Raw genomic sequence first — 22,049 nt, forward strand, 5'->3', positions numbered from 1 at the left:
CCAGTATTCATGCCTAGAGAATCCCATGGACAGAGGAGCCTGGTGGGCTACAGTCCATGGGGCCACAAAGAGTTGGACACAACTGAGCAAATAATACATGTGTTATTCCCATTTTGCTTATTGTTTTCTGGCTGTTTTTGTAGTTCCTCTTACTCCTTTGTTTTTCTCTTGCTCTCTTCCTTTGTGGTTTGATGGCTTTCTTTACTGTTATACCTGCATTTCTTTCTTTTTATCTTTTGTGTATTTACCATACATAGATTTTTGTTTCTTGGTTCTCATGAGGCTTACATATAACACCTTATATCTGTAACAGTCTATTTTAAGTTGATAACAACTTATGTTTAATTCCATTGTAAAGTTCAACATTTTAAATTCTGCCCCTAAATTTTATGCTTTTGAGGCCACATTTTGAGTATTTGTATTCTGTGTATTTCTTAACAAATTATTGTAACACAGTTATTTATTTTTTTTTCCAGTTACTTTTTTTATACTTCTTAACCTTCATGTTAGCCTTAAAGTAACTAATCCACTACTTTTTCTTGATATTTACCTTTCCAGTGAGATATATTCCTTCATATGTGGTCTTGTCACTAACTATCACCTTTCCTTTCAACTTAAAAAGTCCTATTAATATTGTTTTAAAGGAAATTTTAGTGGAGATGAACTCATTAACTTTTGCTTGTCTAGAAAAGGCTTTACTTGACCTTCAATTTTTAATGACTACTTTGCCAGAGAAGAGTATTCCTAGTTGGAATTTCTTTTTTTTCTTTCTGCAGCCTGAATATACTGTGCCCCTCCCTTCTGGCCTGCAGAATTTGTGCTGGAAAATCTGCCAATAGTCTTAAGGGGGTGTTCTTCTATGCTGTTTTTCTCTTCTTTCATATTCTTTCCTTGTCTTTAACTCTTGATGTATTAATTATAACATGTTTTGGTGTAAGTCACTTTGGGTTCATCTTTGGAACTCTCTTTGACTCTTGGAGTTGGAGGTCTGTATCCTTCCCCAAGTTAGGTAAGTTTTCAGCCATTATTTATTCAAGTAAGATTTCTACCCATTTCTCTCTCTCTTCTTTTGGGAACCTATAAAGTAATGTGAATGTTAGTTGACTGATGTTCTCCCATAAGTCCCACAGACCATCTGTACTTTATTCATTCTTTTTTTTTCCCCCACTTGAACTACTCTTGAAGGTCAGGAAGGGCGGCGGTGAGGAGATACCCCTCATCCAAGGTAAGGAGCAATGGCTGCACTTTGCAAGCTCCCCTTCAGGAAACACTGGTGCTCCGGAGCATGACAGAGGATGAGTGTAAAGATAGCACCCCCCTCTTTGGTCTCTGGAAAGAACTACAATCTGCCATTAGATACATGTTTAATTAGAAGCCTGCCCCTCAGGCTGCAGTCATCATGATTAGCTAATAGGCCTCCTTCACAGAAAGACTGAGCTCCTGGGTCTATTATTTTGCTGTGTCCTGGTCGTGGTACCTGTTTAAGGACTTATTCTCTATTGGTCCCTGTCCTGGGGGAAAAAACCACGAGCAAGCTTAAACCTCAATGGCCACCAAAGTCAGATGATGTATAGGTAAGGATGCAGAGGTTGGAAAGGAGGTTTCAGTTCAAGAGGTGATATAGGAAGATCCTGAACTTACTTCTCCCACAGACACACTGACTCTACAGCTACAATATGGAACCATTTCCTGTTAAAAAATAAATAAAGACTGGCTAAGTGACAACAACAAATGAGAAGAAAATCACACTGAAACAGATAGGAGAGGCTGGGACTCAATTTTGCCATAAAACCCACGCCTAGCGTAACGACCCACAATCATGAGGGAACTTAGAATCTAGATCTTCCTGAAGAAAGAAGGGTTTGAACCCTACATCTGGTATCCCAACTTTACAAGACCTTCACTGAGAGACAAGATGCATATATTTCTGTCTGGCATCCTAATTTTTGTGACTATTGCTAGGAATCCTCTTGTATGTTTAATTAACATAAAGTTTCCCAAATTTATCTACTAGAGTAAAATATTGATATTATTGTTAATGTACTAATCTGATTCCCCATTGCCCTGATAAGGAGGGTTTCAATCCTCTTTTAAGGTATGCTGCACATGCCATCTGCTACATCGAATCAATCCAACTTGGACCTGCTTCTGCTCTTTGCTTCTCTGACCTCAGCTCGTCTCCTCCAGTTAACTTGTCAAAGGCTCTCATTGCAACATGCCACTCAGGCCACTATTTCACAATATTTCATCCTGTTTGCAGATGTTTTCTACTTCGGTGGTGGGTCATTTTGCTGCTCTGAACTAGCAAAACCCCAACCTGTACCTGCCACATCATGATATCATCCAAGATATATCTGGTCAGTTTCCAAACAGAATGCCCCAGGAGTAAATGTTTTCAAACACCAAGGTATAAGGGCTGCTCAGCCATCTGATGGTGAACAAGATGAAGAAAGGCCCCTTTCCCCTATTGTGCTGTTAACACAGCATCTTTGTGCTTAGGACTTTTGTCTATTGTGAATAAAGCTGATATGATTATTCACATAAAAATCTATATAGAAATACCTTTTCACTTCACTTGGGAAAATTCTTAGGAGTACAACCGTGCTGTCATAAGGCACATAGATATTTAATATTTTAAGAAACTTCTACAGTTTTATGGCTATTTACTTTTACATTTTGAAAAGTTATATATGTTGTTCACACCCATCCCAACACTTGGTACTGTCAATATTATTTATTTTAGCCACTTTAATGAATAGATAGTGATAACTCATTATGAGTTATACTTCCCTTATGATTTTTATTAAGTATATTTTCATGAGTCTATTTGCCAAAAATTTTCTATTTTGAAATCTGTTCAAACCTTTTTGCCCATTATAATTGGCTTACTTGCTCTCATTATTAAGTTATAAATCTTTATTATTGCTCAACCATATATTTATTCAAATGATGTTTTTGGCACTATGGTGAATCACTAATTATTTATTGCTGCATATATTTTCACATTTATATGGGTTGCTTTTTTATTATCTTAAGGTGTCTTTTAAAAAGGTAAGTGTCTTAATTTTCATGAAGTTGAATTTTTCATTTTTTCTTTGTGGTTCATGCTTTTTATGTTCTATCTAAGAAAACAATAGCTAACAGAAATTTTCAAAGATTTTCCCTGCTGGAAGTTTTATATTTTTACCACTATAATTGTGAGGCATTTCAAGAGAACTTTTGTGTATTATATATGACATGGTTTAACGTTTTCTTTTTCTTCAGGGATATCCAGTGGTTCCAACACTATTTATTACAGATTTTTTTTTTCGAGTCATTGAATTGCTTTTAGACCATTGAGAAATATCAAGTGATCATACATGCACAGATGTTCTTCTGAATTCACCATTCTGTTCTGCTGACCATTTGACATGTCTGTCATTTCATCAGGGCCATGCTGTCTTGATTATTGTGGCTTCACTTGTTGCTGTTCAGTTGCTAAGTCATGTCCACTCTTTGCCACACCACGAACTGTACCACGCCAGGCTTCCCTGTCTTCCACTGTTCCCGGAGTTTGCTCAAACTCACATCCATGGAGTCAGTGATGCCGTCCAACCACCTAATCCTCTGTCACACCCTTCTCCTCGTGCCCTCACTCTTTCCCAGCATCAGGGTCTTTTCCAATAAGTCAGCTCTTTGCATCAGGTGACCATGGTATTGGAGCTTCATAGCAAGTCTTAAAGTCAGGTAAGGTATGTCTTCTTTGTTCTTTTTAAAAGTGACTTTGGTTCTTATGAAATACTTGCACTTTCATAAATTTTCAAATCAACTTATTAATTGCTACCAAAAAATGCTAAGATTTTGATTGAGATTGGGTTAGTTCTATGGATTGAGTTAAAGAAAATTAACATGTTAACAATGCTAACTCCTCCAATCCGTGAACATAGTGAATATCTCTATTTAGGTCTCCTTTATTTTCTATCAGTAATATGTTATAGTTTTTAGTGTGTATAGCTTTGCTTATATTTTATTAAATCAATTACTTGTTGCATTATATTTTTGCACTATTTTAAACAGAATATTTAATTTTCCAATTGTTTTTCTTTGTTATATAACAAAGCAAAAGTTTTATACATTAACCTTGTACCACTTTGATAAATTAACACATTACTTTTAGTAGCTATTTTGTTAAGACCTTGAGAATTTCCTATGTAAACAATAATGTTTTACTGAAATATGAATTTTTATTACATAATTTTTGTTGACCATTATGTCTTTTTGATATTCATTTCATTATTGTAATACCTAGGACCTCCAATATTAAAGTTGAATGGTAACAGGGAGGGCAGGCATCCTTGCTTTATTCCTAATCCTAGAGAGAAAATACCAAATATTCACCCTTAATTATGAGGCTAGCTGCAGATTTCCCATAAATGGCCCTTAGAAGTTTGTGGAAGTTCTCTTTTTGCATGTGGGTTAAAGTCTTAAAAATGACTTGGTGCTGAATTTTTTCAAATATACTTCTGCATCTATTGAAATGGTCATATTTTTTCTTCTTTATATTGTGAATATGGTGAATTACACTGATTGAGGTAAGTCCAACTTAGTAATGATGTACTGGACTTTATACATGTTACTGGATTTGATTTTGCTAATATTTTATTGAGGATTTTTGTGTGCATCCTTATAAAAAGTATTGGTCTATAACATTTACTTCTTGAAATGTATTTGTTGAGCTTTGATATTAGGTTAATAGTGACCTCATGAAATTAGTTGGAAATTATTTCCTCTTCTTCTATTTTCCTGAAAGAGTTTGAATAGAATTGGCATTTATTTCCTTAAATGTTAGAGATAATTCATTATTAAAGCCATCTGGGACTGGACTATTCTTTGTTGGAACATTTTATACTATTTTCCTGCTTTCTAAAATTGATGAACTTACAATGATCTCTCATATTAATATATATATATATACACACACACATATTTAAATCAAAGAACATTTTTAACTATGAACAACTTTGTCTTTAATTATGAGACATTTGTTGAAGGAAATTTGCTTTTCCTTCCAAGAACATAAAATACTCTCAAAGGCAGGGTCAATGGCATATTTGTATTTGTTCTCTAGTGCTTAACAAAGTGTTCTATGCAATAGTGTTTATTTAAATGAGTGATAAATGAATTAATGAAAAGATTCGTGATAATACCCATGCTTTAATCTATTTAATCCTCTCAAAGTTATGGTTTTCTCATCCATAACATGAATGATTCTATATGGATATTATTTAAGTTCCAGTCAGTTTGAAACCCCCTGAAATATATTTATGTCTTACTAATTTGAATATAAGAAAAGGAGAATACAACAGCAATTACTTTTTCATTCATACCCCCAAGACTTCCCTGTGCGCAGATTTCGGTTTTTCTCTCCCTTTTTATCTCTTCAAGTAATTTTTAGTATTGATATCTGTAAGTATGTCTCTAAAATATTCTGGATCTGTGGTTATTTTCTATTTTGTGTTTTAATCACAAAGTTTAAATATAAAGATACTAAGAGAACATCTAATCAAACCTAATCACTGAGCAAAACAATTAATTGAGTCTCAGAGAAAATAAGTATTTTTTACCTCTGTAAGTAACCTCTTGCTAGATGCAGAAGGTAATAGAATAGAAAGTCTACTAAAGATGACAGTATACTAAGGTATTTGAAGTTTCATTACTCTCTTCACCCCTCATGCTCACTGATCTGTCGGAACAGAAATATTAAGACCAAAAAAGATTTATAAAGTCACTGTTTGTGGCAGTCTTGAGGGTATAAACATGTCAAACTATGTAAAATGTTTAAAACCACTTATAGTTTTTCCCACCCCAACACTAGTTTTTCCACAATAAGATCAAACGGTATATTTTATAATCATCTCTTCTTTAGAATATTATTTTCTCAGTGCCAATCTCAGGGTATCAAAGACCCCATATTTTTACAACTAATTCCCACAGTGAAGTTGTAATTATATAGTGCTGTGATTTTATACATGTGTATGTATACAGTCATACATAGAAGTATAGTTTTTAGTGTAAAAACCGTTTCATTTCCCCAGCACAAATAATAACTCCCTTCCTTGAGCCATAGATTTTTATAGTTAATACATCTATTTATCTTTGTTTCTCTCATTTGTATAAGAGGAAGCAAATAGATATGTACACTTTGTTAAAGCGAACCTGAGCCCCTGCCTTCAACATTAAATCATTTTCTGAAACAAACTGATTTTACTTAAATCCCTCCATGATTAACTGAATACTCTGAGGGTTCATTCATAAACCAGGGAAAGTATCTGTTTCCGTTGTCCAGTAACTACGATATTAGGAAACTGCGTCTTGAGATTCCACGGATAGAAATAATTGGATAGGCAGCTGTTTCTGTGGAACGGAAGCGGAGGCACACCGAGTACGGCGGCAGATAATTAAATTGTTCAATTTACGTTCATTTGGGACGTTGCCTATCTTTAATATCATCTGACAGTGCTTTTAGTCGTGTCACAGGCTAATTGAGAGTGGTTGGTGAAAAATAAAAGCTGACAAAACATCTTCTTAGTTTAATAAACAGTATTGTGTGTAAGCGGAATGCAAACAGAAGGGTAGAGGAAAATGAAAGGATGCATCTGGCCTTTCATTTTATATATATTTTGTATATAATTCTAATATTTCTGATTTTACCTTAGGAAGGAAATAAAAACAGATTGGGACTAGCTTCTGGTTTTTGTGGTTAAGATATTTTTCTTAATATTCTAATTTTAAAAGTTATTTATGATGTTCACAGGACTTCTATTTCTAAGAAATGTTCTAGGAGTGTGCATTTTCCTTTTTGCCCTGCCTCCAAGTCAGATTATAGCTAAAAGAGAGAAGAGATGGAAAAATAAGAGATGAATTTTGAAGAATAGAAACAAGAGATTCAAATACATAAATTACTATGCATTCATTAATATCATAAAATTAAAAATTATTTTCATACTTTGAAATATTGAACCAGGCTTTATTATTCAAACTCAACTGTCCTTGGGTTTCAACTGGGCTCTTATTAATAAAATAGGTCCCTTGGAAAGTTATGTTAATGCTTTAAGTCAGTAGTATATTAAGTATATTATGGTAATGTTCCACATTGATAGAGAGGCACCAACTTGCCTACAGGCATGCAGATGGTAAGTGGAGCCTAGTTTTGTCTCAGGTAGTCTTGCTCCAAGTCTGTGCCCCCATGATAACAATACACTGCCTCTCACACTGCAGAAATATTTAACATTACAACTCTGGTTACGCTGCCATTAATTCCTTTCACATGAACTTATCTTGAGTTCTGCATGTGTTTGTGGCTCTAAACTTGTCATTTCTGTATTTTAATATATACCTTTGGGAAATCTGAAGAAATAAAAAAAAAAAAACAAGAAATTCAGATGTTCAGCCATCTTCCTGCTCCCCAACCATCTATAGTAGGGGAGAGGGGTGTTGCTAAACATTAAATATAATCAATTGTTTCCATCTTATTAATTATCAAATTTAAAACCACACCTTAAAAACAACACTCAAAACATATTTTCCATATTGAGTAAATGTATCCTCTATTTAGAAAATTACCCGAGTGAAATATGTACACAAAATTAATACTGTCAAAATTAATATAGTTCTCTGAACATGGAGGCTTGGTGATAGTAGTTCATTAGGAAAATAATGCAATTATTTGTAGTAGCATTAAGTTGGATATTAAAAATTATATTTCTATTCCTGTGAAAAATATCTCCTGGAACTTTAATTATGAAAGTAGATAAATTCTATTCTAATATAATTTAGAGATATAGCCCCTTGAATAATATATCCATTGATGTTCCATGGCATAAAAAATATTAACACATAAATCAATATTGAAAGAAGAGAACACTATTCCCTAAAGAAATAACACCAAGAGAATATATGTTTGAAATCTTTCTGTAAGTGATTAAATTGCCTCTTTGGAATTTTTATTGAGAAATAATAAAAAAAATAGTCAAGGAATGGCTTAAAAGGATAAATAATATTGTGTGGAAAGTTATTCATAAATAGCTAGTTTTTTAATAATATATTCATAGCTTCCATATTTCTTTTATACATGAGATAATGTGTGTAAAATGTGTCATACCTAGTTGAGACTAAATCAAATTAGCTTTAGCCGTTGATTGTTTCATCATTTTTAGAGTCTTCTACTGTTTTTATTTAAAATAACAAGTTTTTTAATTCACTGCTTATTTTGCCCTCCTGGAAGTCAGTTCATTCAAAGCTGCTAATTGATTGATCTATTTTGGTTGTTAAAGTTGCAGAGAGACATTTTACAATTTCATTAGGAAAACAGTATATTCTTTTCCAGAATATCAAAGTATTTACTTTTCTAACAATTTCTAAAAGCACCCCATAAGAGAGAGCTATCTAAATTATTTTGAGAAGTTATATACATACTGCTATTAGAAACATAGTCCTTATTGCAATAATTTTGATGTTACAATTCTGACATTATTCTGCTGTTCTATACAATCCCTACATGTTTTCAGAAAAAAATAATTCAAATGCTAGGTCAAAATTGACCTAGAAATATATTTACAGGAAAGTGAGTTTGAATATAGCCAAATTTCAATCAGACAAGCTATAGAAATAAGATAATTAGATTCCTCCTCCTTCCTATCCTCTTCAGCAATTATGAAAGCATGGTCCTTATTTTCAGTTATGATGTATCCACTTGACAATCTGCATTATTATAATTCACTCAGTCATTACTCATCTTCATTTATTAGCACAATGTCTGCTACTTAAGAACAGGAGGGATTCCTGAGATTTGTAGAGCTTCTTTCCCACCTACTTTCTTGCTTCCTTAAGACATTTTATGTTCAATTGTGAGCTGGCAGCTGCATATTTGAGCATGAACTCCTTGGTTTACAGTGAAATAGCACGTCCATTGGGATAATATTGCTTTGGAAAGGAGATGACAGGAGTCCTGTTGGTTTGGCTTTGATATAAATTACAGCCCCTGAAACCTTCAGTTCATGCCACATTTGTGAGGTACCTGCCTATATTTTCTCAGGATAGATAAGAAAACTTATTTGGATTCTAAAGGAAAAATAAAAATACTAAGTTTAGTAAATGCTATTTTTCTATAATAAGAACATGAACATGTTCTTAGTAAAACTGCACTCTACATACAATACCAGGAAACTTCCTTGCTTGCTGCTCCAATAAATTTTCTAAAGCCTAAGATTATTAATTCTTGGTGTCAGGACAATGACTGAGGAAAATGTTTAAAAAAAAAAAAAAACGAGAGAGAGAAAGAAAAAAAAATTAGTTTTCAGGCTTTTCTCTGGGGATTGGGAATAACAGTACTGATTTTGCACATCTTCATGGGATTTAACACATTGTACCTAGAAAAGTAACCGGTAGATATTTTAGGTGATTAGCAAAATGAGTGACAAAGAACTTCATGGACTCCCACATCCAATCATCTTTCCCGTTCATTGCTCCATTGTAGACACTAAAGACAGAAACTATTCACCTTTCCAACCTCTACAGATGTAGTCATGTGATTACTTTCTGGTAAGTGAAGCATAAGCAAAATATGCTCAATGGTTTCTAGGAAACCTTTTTATTTCCTAATAAAAGAGATGGACATCAGTGCTTCTCCTCTCCCTTGGTGCTCTGAATTACACGTAATACTTGCTACTGCAGGAGCCATTTTCTGAATGAGAGGAAGGCAAAGAAAGCCAGAGAGGACTTGTGTTGATATTTGAGGTAGACAAACAATGTACCGCCCATTACCCACTTCAAGGAAGAACTGGCTGCTAGGTGTGGAAAGTAGAATCAGCAGTGCATGCTGCTAAATCACTTCAGTCACTTCTAACTCTTTGCGACATCATAGACTGTAGCCCTCCAGGCTCCTCTGTCCACGGGATGCTCCAGGCAAGAATACTGGAGTGGGTTGCCATGCCCTCCTCCAGGAATAGTCCTGACCCAAGGATCAAACCCATATCTCTATGTCTCTTGCATTGGCAAGTGGGTTCTTTATCACTAGTGTCACCTGGGAAGCCCCAGAATCAGTAGACAGGAACCAAACATCAATTTTTCAGGGACTAATTCAGCTGCTGAAAGCTGTCTGGCTGAGGTCACACTCTTCCAGTCACAGAGTGAGATGGAGTTCACAACCTAAGACAGATCCAGCTCTTCCAGGCTAACACAAGACCCTTTTCTAGGCAGTGTTCTGTGACAATGGCTGAGATTTTCTGGGGCACAAACATTTCAGGCTTTATCTGCCCAATCCTGTTTGCTCCCATTTTTTCCCCTTAGGTGTTGATCCCCACAGATGGGGAACACAGGTATACCTGTGGTGGATTCATTTCGATATTTGGCAAAACTAATACAATATTGTAAAGTTTAAAAATAAAATAAAATTAAAATAAATAAATAAAATTTTTAAAAAAAGTAAAAAAAAAAAAAAGTGGGGATTTTATAACCCAAATTTCATCTCAAACTCTGCTCCAGAGAACTCAACTTTCAATCATGAAAACAATGATACTCATCTACTTTCAGATATTTTTCATGTGAGAAAACAATTTATTCAAATCACAGTTACAAAGTTCACAGTTACCTACTGTCAAATCATTCCTTGTTGTTAGAAGATACTTCCAGAATTTCCTTGTTTTTCTTTAATTCTCACAATAAATAGTTTTTATAAAATCTTATAAACTGTACTAAGGAGGAACATCAAATATAATTCGATCTAAAGTCTTTGTTACTAATAAGAAATCTGAGGTACAGGAATATGGGTGAGAATTGCAGTAGATCCAAGTCAAAAGACCCAAGAAAGTGGCCATGTTAAATGATTTATTTAGTGATTTTTTTTTCCTAGTATAATGCAGCTCCTTCATTGCTTCCCCATATTTTACACTATGATCTAGAGGAGATGTTCTCAAGTGTGGTCTTTAAATTAGCAGGGTCAGCATAACAGGGAAACTCGTTAGAAATTAAAGGCAAATTTGGGAAGTCCTTCTTTGAATATATTGAACCAAAAATTCTATCAGGGAGGAAGGGAAGTTCAGTAATCTGTGTGTTAATAAGAGTTTATTGGACAAAGGGAAGGTTGAAACATGTCAAGATTTCTAGTAAAAGGCTTGTGATTGTATAAGTAAAGGTTCTCCAGAGAAACAAAACCTATTAGGGGTATGTGTGTATGTGTGTGTGTGAGAGAGAGAGGAGGGATGGGGGGGAGAGAGAGAGAGAGAGAGAGAGACAAAAAGATACTGAGAAAGAAAAAGAGATTGACTCCTAGAGGAAAACATAGGCAAAACACTCTATGACATAAATCACAGCCAGATCCTCTATGACCCACCTCCCAGAGTAAAGGAAATAAAAGCAAAAATAAACAAATGGGACCTAATTAAACTTAAAAGCTTTAGCACAATGGAGAAAATTATAAGCAAGGTGAAAAGACAGCCTTCAGAATGGGAGAAAATAATAGCAAATGAAGCAACTGACAAAGAATTAATCTCAAAAATACACAAGCAGCTCATGCAGCTCAATACCAGAAAAATAAACGATCCAATCAAAAAATGGGCCAAAGAACTACACAGACATTTCTCCAAAAAAGACACACAGATGGCTAACAAACACATGAAAAGATGCTCAACATCACTCATTATCAGAGAAATGCAAATCAAAACCATAATAAGGTACCATCTCAAGCCAGTCAGAATGGCTGCTATCCAAAAGTCTACAAACAATAAATGCTGGAGAGGGTGTGGAGAAAAGGGAACCCTCTTACACAGTTGGTGGGAATGCAAACTAGTCCAGCCACTATGGAGAACAGTGTGGAGATTCCTTAAAAAACTGGAAATGGAACTGCCATATGACCCAGCAATCCCACTGCTGGGTATACACACCAAGGAAACCAGAATTGAACATGTATCCCAGTGTTCATTGCAGCACTGTTTACAATAGCTAGGACATGGAAGCAACCTAGATGTCCACTGGCAGACAAATGGATAAGAAAGCTGTGGTAAGAATACACAGTGGACTCTGCTCCTGAAAAGAACACATTTGAGTCAGTTCTAATGAGATGGATGAAACTGGAGCCTATTAAACAGACCAAAGTAAGTCGTTAAGAAAAACACCAATACGGTATATTAATGCATGTATATGGAAGATGGTAACAATGATCCTATATGCAAGACAGCAAAAGAGACACAGACAAAAAGAACAGACTTTTGGACTCTGTGGGAGAAGGCAAGGGTGGGATGATTTGAGAGAACAGCACTGAAACATGTATATTACCATATGTGAAACAGATCACTAGTCCAAGTTCAATGTATCAAACAGGGCACTCAAAGCCTGTGCACTGGGACAACCCAGAGGGATGGAATGGGGAGGGAGGTGGTAGGGGGGTTCAGAATGGAGGACACATGTACACTCATGGCTGATTCATGTCAATGTATGGCAAAACCACTACAGTATTTAAAGTAATTCAGTTCAGTTGCTCAGTCATGTCTGACTCTTTGCGACCCCATGAACTGCAGCTCGCCAGGCCTCCCTGTCCATCACCAACTCCCGGAATCCACCCAAACCCATGTCCATTGAGTCAGTGATGCCATCCAACCATCTCATCCTCTGTCGTCCCCCCTTCTCTTCCTGCCCTCAATCTTTCCCAGCATCAGGGTCTTCTCAAATGAGTCAGCCCTTCGCATCAGGTGGCCAAAGTATTGGAGTTTCAGCTTCAACATCAGTCCTTCCAATTAAAGTAATTACCCTCCAATTAAAATAAACAAATTAATTTTTTTAAAAAAGAAGGACGCAAACCTCAATACAAAGCCCAGTTTCCAGAATGTAATACTACTCTTTTCTTTTGACTTAATTAATTTTTGTGGTTAGTTTCTATTTATGGTATGTGATCTTGATCTTTAAATAAAAGTTAAACAGACTGAAGACAAATATTAAGGTAAGAGCTATACCTAAGGGATGTTAATATGGTAAAAATAGTAAGGGTGACATACTGAGTAAAATAAACTCTAAATGCTCTCCAGATTAAAGAAAGAGAGAGAGAGACTGAGAAATTTGTTTTAAGGAATTGGTTCAGGTGAAGACCAGCAAATCTAAAATCTGCAGAGCAGGCTGGAGACCCAGGGAAGAGTTGATACTTCAGCTCAAGATCAAAGGCAGTCAGGAGGCAAAACTCTTCCTCAGAGATCTGTCTGATTTGTAAAAAATGTAATGTAGTTGATTTAAATTGTTGTGTTTGCTGTACAGCCAAGTGAATCATTTATACACACACGTATATCCGCTGTTTTTAGATTCTTTTCCCAAAGACAGGAAACTGTATAACACAGGGAACTTTGCAGAGTCTGTTTTCTTTCAGTGTCTTTGATTGCTTGGACATGGCTCACTCACATTATTGAGAGTAACCTACTGAATTAAAAAATATCTTCATCTAAAAATAGCTTCATCACATCTAAAAATATATCTTTACAGCAATATCCAGACTAGTATTTGGCCAAATATCTTGTTACTGGCATCTAATCAAATGGACATAAAATTAACCATCACAGAACCCTTTGTTTGAATGAATGAAATATATAGAAATTTGTAAAATCAAAAAAGTTCAAAGGTTGAAGAAGGATGAATTCTTAGAATTTTTACAAACTATCAATTTCCATCACTAAAGGATCTTGAAAAATCTGCAAAGATTTGCTGATACACCATTTTAAAACTACAGAATTTGCCCTGTATAATGGGGCAAATCCCAGCTTTCAAACAACTAATGTAAGAACATATTGCTAGGCAAGGTCCTGAAGACCTTTCCTATACTCCATATTTTTAGAAATGTATAATTTGTCACTTGTCTAAATATGTGGCACATTCCTGCTTATGAAATGCTTCCCTCTACTAAGAGCATGTTTATTAAATATAGCAATTTCTTAAACATAGCAATTGGCTACATACTTTTGTTGGGTTCTCAACTAGGTTTTGCACTGACAAATTTTTATTTTTTTATTTTTTTACTTCATTAGTATTGTATTTATTTCATTAGTATTCATATTGTATTAGTATTTTTTTTAATTTTATTTTATTTTTAAACGTTACAATATTGTATTGGTTTTGCCAAATATCAAAATGAATCCGCCACAGGTATACATGCGTCCCCCATCCTGAGCCCTCCTCCCTCCTCCCTCCCCATACTATCCCTCTGGGTCGTCCCAGTGCACCAGCCCCAAGCATCCAGTATCGTGCATCGAACCTGGACTGGCGACTCGTTTCATATATGATATTTAGAAAAACCTCAATACAAAAAAATAGCAAAGGTAAATTTTCACACAATCCACATGTAAATTTTTTCAGATTTCAAATAAATGAGGCAATAATCAGTACAACTTTAATACAACAGCATGGCATTTCTTAACATTATGGAAAATACTGAAGTTATAAGCCTATAAGTTAAATCCAGCACTCCAGATACAGAAATTGGTCACTGTGGGATTAAATAGTAATAGTTTCTGAAATGAAACCCTCTGGTACTAGAATTTGAAAATCATCTGTTTCATCTAAATCTATACTAAAGCAGCAACAAAATATCTGAGGACATTCATATAAAAAAGAAAATTATTTTTTACCAATCATGAGCTTTTAAATGCATCTTACATGAGAATTCAAGGCACTGTAGAGATTAATCAAGAATTAAAAATAGGTTTGATTGTATTCTTTTGAAACATTTTAATGAAGCAGTAATTGCTGTGTATAGATTTTTTTAAAACTCAAGAGTAGTTTGAAGCTTATTATATAATGAAGCTAAATTCTGCCACATTCTTTCTTGTATTTCCTATAATTGTGATGAGATAATCTGATTTTTTCTAAAAGTGATGTCTAGATTAACATTTTACATTATCTCTAATGACAATACATGGTAAGTGCTCTTTCCTTTAATTACAGGTGAAGGAGCAGATATTCAAACAGCCCATATGGTGTTAAGGTCAAACAACTAGTAAGAGAAGGCTGGATTTGAAATCAGGTTTACTAAGAGTGTTTCTGGACCTGGTTCTCTTAAATGCCAGTAGCAGGACACACAAATCAATGTCTCCTACCTGGGCAACAAAGGAGATATGGAAAGAAGAAATAAAGTCTTAAAAAGAGATGAAAAGAGTTAGATCAAGGCAGCCAACTGAACATATCTGTCCCCCTCACATTCACCTCATATTTCCTTGGAATAAAAGAAAACAAAAATTTAAAGAATGAGATTACAGGAACTCCATTTTCAAGATAACAAGGTAAAGAGCCCTGCAAACCCATTCCTCAGTGAAATAAGCAAAGCTAATGATAAGCATAAAACTTAAGGAAAAAAAAAAGTTTCTAGAAATCGTTCTAAGGGCATACAGCAAATGGAAACAAAAATTGTTCAAGGATAAAGTGAGTTTTTACTTTTCTCAGTAAGAACAGTGAGAGACAAGGCATTTGAGTTACAATCCTCTGCTTTTCTCCACCCACCAAGCTCAGCTTGAGGACAGCTCCACTGTAGGCAGGTCTGGCCTAAGAGGACAGGGTTCCCTTTTCCTTCAGCTCCCAGTCAAGTGTTACTGTATTTCACGGAGGTATAAGCCATCAGTACTCCTCACCTACTTCAATTGCAAGTTAAAATGGCTAATTCCTGGTGAATGCCAGCTAATAGTTGAAGGGCCCCTTTCCCATTCAGTTCCTATTCATATGACAGAAGTACTACCCTACATGCAGCATGCTGAGACTATTGAGGCCCCTATGGCCCTAACCCTAGCTCCTTCCTCGAGCAGATTCCATTCTGCAAGAGGCAAGCCGAGAAAACTAGAGGGTACTGCCCACCCAGAGCCCAGAGAAGTGGCTCAGAGATGTCCCAGGTAAAGAGGCAGTCCATTAAGAAGAGAGCTCTGAAGCTTTATATATAGGAGTTACTTTAGGTTCTTTATTTGAAATGAATTCAAGCCAAAGGGTGCTCTCAAAAATAACAGTTTCTCTTAATTAAGAGTGACAAGCTAAACCACTGGCCATCTAATTTTCCAGTGACAAACATGGAAACAAACAGTTGAAAAGAGTCTTTCTGGGGAGAGGAAAAAAAAAACCTTAAAGTTTGGTCTTAAAAATGATCACTGTCCAAATTAACTGGACCAGACTGCCAAGCAATTTATGCTGTAGGGTGATGCTAAAAACAATAATCAACAAGTGATTAATAAAGCCTTTTGAGCAGGGTGTAATAACAATGGAAGCAGATGGCTTATCAGAAAGATCAGAGAAAGGCAGTCAAAGAGAGTCCTGGTAAAAATCACTGTTATCCTAGGCATGGGACACATGCCCAATGTTATGTCCTCAAAGGACTGACACCAAAGTCTTAAAGGTGCAAGGAAATACTATACCAAAAAGCCTAAACAAATATGAAGTCACAAAACAAATATGAATACTAACAACCACCAGAACAGCCCCAGAGAGTAGGGAGGAAAATCATCATCCAGAATTGCTACAATGTATTATGTAAAATGACTACTGTTGCTGCTAAGTCACTTCAGTCTGTCCAACTCTGTGCAACCTATAGACTGCAGCCCACCAGGCTCCCCCGTCCCTGGGATTCTCCAGGCAGGAAGACTGGAGTGGGTTGCCATGTCCTTATCCAATGCATGAAAGTGAAAAGTGAAAGTGAAGTCTCTCAGTCATGTCCGACTGTTAGCAAACCCATGGACTGCAGCCTACCAGGCTCCTCCATCCATGGGATTTTCCAGGCAAGAGTACTGGAGTGGGATAACAAAATAAGTAATGAGACATGCAACATATAAACCAGACACAGAGAAAAAAAAAAAAAAAAAGCCTGTGAGAGGTACCCAACAAACACCACCAAAAATGATTAGAACTGATGAGAGTTAGATAAAGGAATTCAGTAAAGTTGCAGGATACAAAATTAACACACAAAACAGGTTGTGTTCCTCTATACTTATAAACTATCAGAGAGAAATTTAGGGGGGAAAATCTCACAATTACATCAAAAAGACTTAAAATGACTAGGAATCTTAGGAGGTGAAAGACCTATACTCTGAAAACAGTAAGACACTGATGAAAAGAACTGAAAACAATACAAACAAATGGAGAAGTATGTCACATTCATGGACTTGAAAAATTAATATTTTTAAAATGACCATACTCTCTGCAACCCTATGAACTATAGCCTGCCAGGTTTCTCTGTCCATGGGATTTTCCAGGCAACAATACTGTAGTGGGTTGCCATTTCCTTCTCCAGGGGATATTCCTGGCCCAGGGATCAAAGCCCTGTTTCTTCTGTCTCCTGCATTTCAGGCAGATTCTTTACCCACTGAGCCATCAGGGAAGAACTCTACTCCAGGGAATTTTCCCAATCAGGGATTGAACCTACATTTTCTGTGCATCTCCAGTATTGCAGGCAGATTCGTTACTGCTGACCCACTAGGGAAGCCATATATACATATCTAACTTCTAATTATCTATCTATAAACACACACAAACACACAATACAAGGAATATTACTCAACCATAAAAACAAATTCTGCCATTTGCAACATCATGGATGCATCTAAAGGATATTATGCTAAGTAAAATAAATCAAAGACAAATATCATACAATCTCATTTATGTGCAGACCCTAAAAACAAATGAACAAACATAGCAAACAGAAACAGACTCACAGACACAGAGAAAAAAAGGTGGCAAGAGGTTGCCAGAGGGGAAAGGATCAGAGAGATTAGTGAAACAGATGAGGGAAATTAAGAGGTACAAGCTTCCAGTTAAAAAATAAATAAGTCATCAGGGTGAAATGTACACCATAGGATATACAGTCAATGATATTTTAATAACATTGTATGGTGACAGATAGTAACTGGACTTACAGTGATCATACTGTAATGTATAAAAAGCAGGAATGACTGTACTGCACACTTGCAACTAACATAGTGTTATAAGTCAATTATATCTGAATAAAAAAATAAAGAGAGACTTCCCTGGTGGTCCAGTGGTTGAGACTCTATGCTTCCACTGCAGGGAGCATGGGTTGGGTTCGTTCCCTGGTTGCGGAACTCTACTGCATGGCCAAAGCATGGCCAAAAAAAAAAGTAATGCAGCTGGATATATAACATATCAGCAAAATCTGGATTTTTAAAATAATTTTAAAGTAATTACTATATTACTTTGAACTATAAATTCCAAATTGGGGAAGATTTCAAACTATTTGTTCATTAATTCATTTACATATTCATATGGTATGAAGGGTATAAAGTTATATTTAATGAGATTCTTGCTTCAGAAGAGTTTTGAAATGAGCCATGCACAGAGCCAATCTCATTGTGGTAACAGCTACATTCTGTGTCAGACTATGTGTTATAGAAAGTTTCTATTCTAATTCATAATCTATTTATAACTTTTAATAATATTAAGAGTATTATTCAGGGTAACAAAAATGTCATATAAGGGATTTCAAAATAATTGAAGCAGGCATTTTTTTTCCTTCAAAGACTTATAAGCATATTTGCTTCATTATTTTACTTCACAATTTCAACATTGTTATTAAAGAATAGAAGTACTTCAATTAACTATTACTGTCCATATTCATATTTTGATGTTCTCTATACAAGGTCTCAGAGAAGGCCCTGGCACCCCACTCCAGTACTCTTGCCTGGAAACTCCCATGGACGGAGGAGCCTGGTGGGCTACAGTCCTGAGCGACTTCACTACACATCTGAGCGACTTCACTTTCATTTTTCACTTTCATGCATTGGAGAAGGAAATGGCAACCCACTCCAGTGTTCTTGCCTGGAGAATCCCAGGGACAGTGGAGCCTGGTGGGCTTCTGTCTATGGGGTCACACAGAGTCGGACACGACTAAAGAGACGCAGCAGCAGCAGCAGCAGCAGCATACAAGGTCTAACTGCAATCAAGTGTAGTTCTGCATATATGCCATAGCTAAAGAAACAAAGTACATATATAAAACTTTGCCACACCAAATTTAAGAGCTATACAACCATGAGAACCAAAGTGGATGACAGAATTAGCTGCAACAGCAATTAATTATGGAGTAAATTGAATACCAGTTCTGTTCCAATGAGATACTTACAAACAATGCAGATTATTTCATTCCTCCCCATCTTTCCTTTAGAAATGCATATATATTTATTGCTAAGTCAAAGATTTACTCTAACTACATTTAGATGTCCAAAGAAAATGCAATTTATTTTGTGTGTTACTGATATAAATTTCTTTATAGTTTCACATTTTTCAATTTAGTGGGGAAAAAAAAGTATAAATGTTAGTTCAGTTGGGTAAGCATTGGGAAAGGAATCATTTAAAGAGTCCTTTTAGGTAAATGCTTAACCTCTTTAAATAAAAATGCTCAGAGGTCTACCCTGCTCCTTCCCAAGGTGGAAGGGATCTGGTAACCACGCATACATATGCTGTGCTCTAAACGGCCTTTAGGACTTCCCAGGTGGAGCAGTGGTAAAGAATCCACCTGCCAGTGCAGGAGACCCAAGAGATGCAGGTTCAATCTCTGGATCCAGAAGATCCCTTTGGAGGAGGAAATGGCAACCCACTCCAGTATCCTTGCCTAGAAAATCCTATGAACAGAGGAGCCCAACGGGCCACAGTCCATGGGGTCACAGAGTCAGACATGACTGAGGGCACGCACACATTTTTTTTTTTTTCATTTCAAATAACCTTTGCATTTTTCCTAGGGGTGGCGGGTATGGGTTCCTCAATGAACTGTCAAAAGTAACTATGGCTGGCATCTGGAAGTCTGTGGCTGGTCCCAGGAAATGCCCTGAAGTCTGGCTATGAGGACCATGGGTACCAACCCCAGCAGGCAGCCCACTGTGAATCCTTTGTATAAGAAGACTTTGAAAATTATGTGGCATCTGAAAAAAATCCCCAGCTTGAAACTTTTTTTTTTTTTTGCTTTAAACTATGAAAATTTATACAAACATGTATAAAATATAAACAAGTTGTGTGAAGAATGATTTTAAACCAAACAGGAATGTACTCACCATCCAGGTCAAAAATTAGAACATTTCTAACAGCCTGGAAGCCTCTTTGCACCCCTACAAACATCTTCCTTTCCCAACTCCTAGAGGTAACCACTACCAGGTCCATTGTGGCAGTTCATTTATCGTTTTCCTGAACAGATATAACATCAAAGTATACATTCCTAAACAATATAATCTACAGCTTAGTGTCCTGCTGTATCTCACTGTTCACTGAACACAGGGTAAGCAAGGTGAGAGCGGAGAAAGGAAGAAAAGGAACTGCAGACACGTTTATTCTCGCCTGACGGGCACAGCAGCCATAGCAGCAGACACGCTGTACTCTCTCCTGTCCTAGCTGGCCCATTGACCCAGCTGAGACACAGCCATAAGGTAGCAGCAAGGGCTTTTCAGGTTGAGCTTATATGTATTTACAGAGCAAAAGTGGCCCCTGACTGAGTGGGTGCATCGTGATATGCATTCACTGTACTGTAAGTGACCTCAGCTGTTACAATAATAACCATGTATTTGGGAAACGTGGGGTGAGAAAGCCTGACCACACCATCTTGGCTCATTTGCTCTTTGTCTACACTAAGCTTTTACTACCTTTAACTTTTTGGGGAAATCATAAGACAACACTTCTCTTATGCCTCTTGCTCTTAATTACTATTTCAAAATCCATCTACCTTGTCACACATACCTCTGTGTTGTTGTTGTTGTTTTTCAAACTGGATTATATCCTATTCTGTTAACATATCAAATAAAACTCTTAAGTAAATTGTATTTTCCATGTTTGAACATATAAAATTCAATTTTAACTGTGGATGGGCTTTTTTATTTTTTCTCTCAATTTTGTGTCATTAAAAACGCCACTGCTAGTTCTTTTTAATTACAGTATGGTACACCTATGCACCAACGCTACAATTCTTGGGGTCTCAAAGAGTTGGAGAGTACTGAGCATACACACGCTTTTCCAAAGTAGTTTTGTCAGGTTATACTCCTACTAGAGGCTATGAATGTTTTGGGAAGTTCCAAAGAGGCACGACAGAGCATGAGAAAACAGTCGTTAAATTTCATAAATAAATGAATATCCACATTCCCGCCGCAGACCAACAGAGAGGGCTGTCTATAAAACATGCTATACATTACATATATAATACAAATGTAAATAGAGAAGCATATAAATATACTTACATACATACGTTTCTGCAGAGTCTCCCAGCCCAGGCCGCTCTCGCACCTGCATTCCGCGCTGGCCTTGGAGCTTCCTGCAGCTGTCGCGGTATGCCGGGGTGCGGGATGCTCTCAGCACTAGGACGTGCATGGGGACTTGCAGGTGCTGCCGCGTGTGAAGAGCCTGACGTCAACCCGCATGCGCAGTGGCTATACTGTTGCGCAACCATTAGCAGCTGGACGAATGGCTCAAGCGCTTGACGTGCGGATGTGGAGGTGCTGGGCTTGGTGGACTGGCTGTCCCCGCGTCAGGCACGCCCACCATGGCCAAGCCATGGCCAGTGCTGAGCATCCAGACCCTGCGCTCCGCCTGGGCACCGCATACTTCGTCAGCTCACCACCTTCTTGAGGATGGACAGCGGCCTGAGTGTGTTCATGACGAGGACAGTGAGGAGATAAGAACTTCAGACTTCTCAGGCTCATACATCCTCCAGAATGGGCACCAGCCAAGGGCCTGGTGACAGCTACCCTGAGGCTGCAGAAACATTCCGGTTGTTGTAGGCCTCCAAACCTCCCCTGGTGAACCTCACCAGCCACTCACGCCTGCCTCTTGAGTATCCAAGTTCTCTGCGGACACCTCAGCTCCAGCTCTTGTCGCCCTCATCACCTGACGTCCTGCGGGGGATGATGGGATCTGCAGCTGGAGCCCCGGTGAGGCCAGTGCGCCCTGGACTCCTAGTCCAGTGAGAGTTCTCTGCCAGTCATTGTAGAGCTCCGGCTGTGATGCAGTGACAGCAGCCAGGGCAAGGACAGTCAGCCTTTGGTGATATCACCTCTGTGTACATCCACACAGCCACC

At 37.0% G+C, this 22,049-nt stretch overlaps 1 long non-coding RNA gene across 1 annotated transcript in view; it reads right to left on the reverse strand.

The window, feature by feature from the left end:
* Positions 1-21,943, reverse strand: part of LOC129657497 (uncharacterized) — a 58,689-nt gene extending 36,746 nt beyond the window's left edge. The window contains exon 1 of the long non-coding RNA XR_008716773.1: positions 21,213-21,943. This is a non-coding gene — a long non-coding RNA (uncharacterized LOC129657497). The remainder of the gene's footprint in view (positions 1-21,212) is intronic.
* Between the last annotated feature and the right edge of the window lie 106 nt (positions 21,944-22,049).

Source organism: Bubalus kerabau, chromosome 7 (assembly GCF_029407905.1).
Source record: "Bubalus kerabau isolate K-KA32 ecotype Philippines breed swamp buffalo chromosome 7, PCC_UOA_SB_1v2, whole genome shotgun sequence".
NCBI classification, from domain to species: Eukaryota; Metazoa; Chordata; class Mammalia; order Artiodactyla; family Bovidae; genus Bubalus; species Bubalus kerabau.